The sequence below is a fragment of the Electrophorus electricus genome, chromosome 16 (assembly GCF_041902795.1).
Source record: "Electrophorus electricus isolate QZ-2024a chromosome 16, ASM4190279v1, whole genome shotgun sequence".
NCBI classification, from domain to species: Eukaryota; Metazoa; Chordata; class Actinopteri; order Gymnotiformes; family Gymnotidae; genus Electrophorus; species Electrophorus electricus.
Window position 1 is genome coordinate 3,594,985 of NC_137512.1, and position 5,764 is coordinate 3,600,748.

General features: G+C 34.8%; 1 long non-coding RNA gene across 1 annotated transcript; it reads right to left on the bottom strand.

Annotated features, from left to right (window-relative positions):
• Positions 1-4,194: 4,194 nt before the first annotated feature.
• LOC145651647 (uncharacterized) lies at positions 4,195-5,282 on the bottom strand. Its single transcript, XR_014117436.1, has 3 exons — positions 5,208-5,282; positions 4,705-5,055; positions 4,195-4,416 (listed from the first exon to the last, which is right to left on the bottom strand). It is a non-coding gene; the product is annotated as an uncharacterized LOC145651647 (long non-coding RNA).
• Positions 5,283-5,764: the final 482 nt, after the last annotated feature.

The window sequence follows — 5,764 nt, forward strand, 5'->3', positions numbered from 1 at the left end:
CAGAAAGCAGCTAAAGAGGAAAGTACAGTTTGGCACTGTACTTGAGACAAAGTGATCTGAGTACAGTAGGATGACCTTATAGAATAACCATATTCCTGCACATTCCTGTTTGGTTTAAATCTAGTTGTCCTGACCCATAAAATACAATGTGTCCTAATAGGTGTAGGTGTCCTACGCACCTCCTGCTAGGAAGTTCATTTTTTGCCGCAGGAGCTGGCGCCCTGAGGTGGTTGGTCATTCTGTAACGCGTGGTGGCCCAAGAGCCGAAGGGTGAGGGGGCAGGACACAGACTCCAGCGACATGGACAAACATTTATTAACACATAACGACAACAGCACTCACACGTATTACAAACGAAGAACATGAACATGTAATGGTTAACATTAAACAAACAATAAACAGGCATATGGATAACAATGATGAAAAGAACATTAACCTTAACATGTTACTTCAACAATGACTAACGATCCTGCCCACTATGATGAGGGTTTAAATACACAGACAGGACAAGGTACACGTGTGTGCAGGCGTGGCCACAAACGAGGATCCCCCCACTGCACATGGTGGGCCAAACCACGTGACTCGTGGGAGGCGAGTGTTCCGTGACAGTCATGTCTTACAAATTGATGAATGCACCACTCTGATAAATTCTGAAATTCTGAGATACATTCTCATGGTCTGGATGAAGTCTTCAGGTCTTGTTTATCTTATTTGACTTTTTTTGTAAAACTAGTAGGTCACCTTTAGTCCTCTGTGTTTCATGATGCCTTATTGCCTTACTGATCAAAACATTTCTCCTAAGATTCTTAAGAAAAGAAAAAAAGAAAAGGAAAGAAAATAATCAAACTTTTTAAACATAAAAATGTAAATAGTGCATATTTTACAGAACAATAAAATGATCATTGGAACTGGAGCAATTAAAGAACCAGTGTCACAGTTAGTCCCTCCTAGCTTCCCTGTTCCATGTTTTCCCTGTCTTGTGTTTTTGTTCCATTCCGTAATTTCATTTTCTCCACCTCTCGTTTGGTTTTCCATACCTGTTCCTCCTTTCTAGTCTTGTTAATTTCATGTATTTAAACTCTGTCTTGCTCTGTCTTGTTCTGAAAGCCGGTATCTGTATGCCCGTAAGTTTGTACACCATGTATCCTAGACTAAATGTTTTTCCTAGCCTTTATGTTTCCTAGCCTCTGTTATAGCTTGCTTCCCCTGTTTGCCTTCATGTGTTTTTAATTGTTTAATCATCTATACTTGTATTCTCTGTATTGGCTCAATAACCCTGGACCGATATAATGTCCACCTTGTTACTGCTCACTGTTACAACCAGTTATAACCTGAAAAAAAGTTTCAAAAGTAAACACAAACAAAATCTCTAAGGTGTGTTAGCCTGCTGAATTCAAGAGTTAAAAACATATTTGTCAGGAAGAGAGTAAGAGTGTGCTCATAATGTAATATCTAGGCTACAGAGACAAGATGATTTAGGAGGATGAACACAGGATGTGTTTTTAAATTGCACTTTTCAATTGCCGTACCACGTGACTTGTGAGGGGGGAGCGTCCCGTGACACGTGTATATTCAATACAGTTTTATTCTTCCTTTTTTTAGGCTCTAAGGCTTTACACTCTAATTATCCAGTTTACTTTGAATGATTTTTTGTCTACACAAAATGTTTGGGTAGTTATAGATTTACAAACTGCAATATCTGTAAAACACTTAGTTTGCAACATGATATTGATAATTGATAGAGCAACTAAATTAGGATGGAATAAAATAACCACAAGTAATTAAAAGGTTGTAACATGAACCATTATAACAAGAAATCATACAGTATTAAAAAAGTGTAATAAAAATAGTTTACATCAAGTTTAATAATGGTGATCTATAATAATAAAAATAATAACACTATATTTTAATATCTCTGATGTTTAATATCAGACGCGAAGCAACACAAATAACAGGCACAATGCAATATTCTATCAATCTCATGATAACTGATTACATACACCTCTCTACAGCACCATGTCTGGGGCTTCAAAACATTGTGGATATTCTTTCTCATTCATCCAATTTTCAGTACAATAATTCTCTTAGACAAATGTCTTCTGTAATGAACCAGAAGAAACACAACATACCTTAAAGAACAGAAAGCAGATAAACAGGGAAAAAAGAATTAGAGATTAGACATACACAGCACCTCCTTTACAACACTGAAACACAGAAAATCAACAGTCATAATTAAGTAAACTCAATGGGTAGAGATCAAAACATTGTGGATATTCTTTCTCAGTCACCCAGTTTTGAACACAGTGGTTCTCTAAGACAACTGCGGCACTTTATAGATGAAGCTGAAATGAACCAGCAAAAAACATTATACCTTAATGTTCAGGAAGCAGTGAACATGTTAAAGGCAGTTAAAAACAGTAAATAATATCCACAAAAGAAAACTGGGGTGCATAGAGAAATATATATTTTATATATGTACATAAATATATTAACAAATGTATGTACAATATATGTGTATTATGTGTATATACACAATGTACAGAATGTACAGATCCATTTTGTAAAAAAAAACCTGTAAATGTCATTTTGCAAAATGGATTTGTACATTCTGTACATTGTGTATATACACATAATACACATATATTGTACATACATTTGTTAATATATTTTTGTACATATATAGAATATATATTTCTCTAGGCACACCTGTTTTCTTTTTCCGCAGTTTGGACAGAGCACTCTCAACCATTTCAATACGAGTTATACTGTGTATGACTATGTATGTGACAAATAAACCAAACTTCAAAACGTGAGACTTAGAGATTACAGAGTTACATAGCACCCCTTTTACAAAACTGAACATGCCAGTAAAGAGATAATGTATACAGACTTCACTTAGAAATATAGAAGGGAAGAGAGCTAATAATCTAGATGATAGTCAGTATGAGCTGAACGTTTCACTTCAGAGTACATGCTGTTTTCAGACTGTCCTCTCTTCACCTGCCCTCTTTTGGTTTTCCTCTCATTGAAATGAATGGCAGCATAATTCAACTCATCAGCATTGTTTTGCTGTGTGAATGAACAACAATGTTTAGTGAACATTACTGTCATTCTCATCCTTATTTAGAATATGACTACTAGTCTCAAACACAGAGACAGTGAGTTGCCTTCTCCTCCTCCTCTACAGCAGTGCAATGTTGCATGTCTCATACATCTCCACCACAATAGCTTCATGCATGTGTGTCAAAGATGCTGTAATTAGACTACAGCTATAAACTATATCAGCACCACAGATATGAAACAGAGGAATTGAGCTGAGCAGAGCCAGAAACATTCTTAGTAAAAGATGTTATAGATTTAAATGTATAAATGGCAGTAAATTGCTTTTTAAGATTTACAGATCTCATCATTGTTAATAAGTAAACTAATATTAAGCAACTTTTCTTCTACTGTGTTCATCACCTGCTGTATCTGAAACAACGCAATTTAAAACATGCAAACAATGCAAGATACAGTGCATTTTATCAAGATGAACTCCGAACACTCACATCTACTGTTGTTATCTCTGATAGGTAGTTGCTAAGCATCATCAATATTTCTATAAGTATGAGTTTTTATGTCAACTGATTCATGCCACATTCTCTATAAAACTATAAACCTGGAGAACAAAGTTTTACTAATTATTGCATGAAAGCATGACTGCACAAATTGTACCTGATTGGTGGTTTTCTCCATCACACTAGCTTGTTGCGGTGTCGCTGTGGTTAGGGAAAATAGACCATTAATTGTAGCTGACTTAGGGAATGCTATCTGTATGGCAAGTTTACTGCAGAACAGTTATAAATATTTTTCATATTTCCTAAATTTAAAATTGCATAAAATCATGAATTAGAATAGGTTGAGCCCCCTGCCCTTTATGAATACTTACCATTGCCATGTAAAGACATTTTCATCTTACATATGATTATGGCTTGAGCAATGATAACAGCCGCACACACTCCCAGCACTGCTACAAGACACATCACTACAGGACCCATGGGCTTTACTGCAGAACAATCTTTATAAAATAATTGAATATACAAATTAAAATGAAAAGTGTGTGTTATGTGACCTTAATATCAGACGCTAATCATACACTCTGAATTTGCATGCACTGATGTGTATAACCTTTGGTATTTGTAAACATAACAAAAATACTGAACACTCTTTATCTTTGTGTCCTTCACATGGTTACCTAGAATTTTATGACTTCTGATGGTCATATAGAACTTTGAAAGCTGATAATTATATTATTCTATGATAATCATTTAATTTAAAGCAAAATGACCCAAAGATACTTGCTTAAATGGGTGTTTTTGGGGGTATCCAACCCTTCTCTTCTATTTTCAGTCTTTGTATGGTTTAACTCTCGATGTCCTGGTCAATAAAACAGTGGCAGCTCTTAGTTCATTTTGGTTTCCCTCACATGCTGGAACAACAAGTGTACTACTGCAGAATTAGCAGGTCATTTTATAAAATCATATATCACTTTGCAGTCCACTGACTTTATTTATTCTGTATTTATAGTACAGTATAAAGAAATATTTTTCGACATTCTACACCATAAAATAACTGTGGCTTTGACATTCTGTTTACAAGTGTTTTGTGCTTTAGTTATAATATAGATTTAAATATTAAGAAGTTTAATAAAAATCATGTAATTACCAGTCACAGCAACAAATGTAACAGAGGAAAAGTGAACCTCTGATTTTTCTGCTACTCCACAGAAGTACGCTCCTTCATCTTCTTCAGTAAGATTTACAATAGTCAGAGAGTTTGTGGTGTCATTACTCCAATTCATTATGAATCTGGAGTTGTTGAATGGGGATAAAATTGTGGCCACCTTCTTTATTTTCGCTTTTCCTACTTGCTGAGGCACCTTTTTCAGTCTTTGCTTGTACCAAATGCTCCAATAGTTGTCACTGGATGTAGCTTTCAATGTGCAGTTAAGAGTGATATTTTTTCCAGATACATTCATGACTGCATGTTTAGCAGCATTTGTAGTTTGAACAGGACCTATAAAATGAAAACAAGTCAGATCAATAATGAAAAAAAATGTGGACAAAAGTTTATCCAAAGCAAATAATGTATATTGATTATTAATTATCCAACATCATAAACTACAGTAACAGATGTAATTATAAACATTGGTAAATTTGGAAACATACATGTCTTGTAGCTCAATAATATAAGTATCCAGACTGGTATTATCATTGCAGAGTCACGCTCCGACATCAGAGGAGACGGTTTGAAAAGAAGCAACTGACACACTAACTAAACTTCATGAGCTTTCATGTCTCATGACTCAAAATCTCATTGGCTGGCAAAAGTCACATGGTCCTGTTCTGTCCTGTTGTCTTACAGCCTTGTTTGGCCACCTGCAGTGTCTGATCTCTTTAAAATATGTTGAGCCCAGCATCTATGTAAGTTAAAGTAATAGAGCACAATACGAAGAAAGGCGTGATATGACAATCTTATTTATATTATTTACATTTGCTCTAATTTATTCATTTATTTTTTTGGTATTATTTATTTATTTATTTTACAACTAAGACTGTAAACAAATTGAGTGCAAATACTTTTGGAAATGTATTATCCAATAGAAGACTAAATAAATTGTGCCCTTCCTTATGTGCTACTGTCCTTTCAAACCACACCTGATGGAACATTATTGGATAATGCTGTACCACAGAGGTGCTCTATATTTTATGGAACAATATTGAAA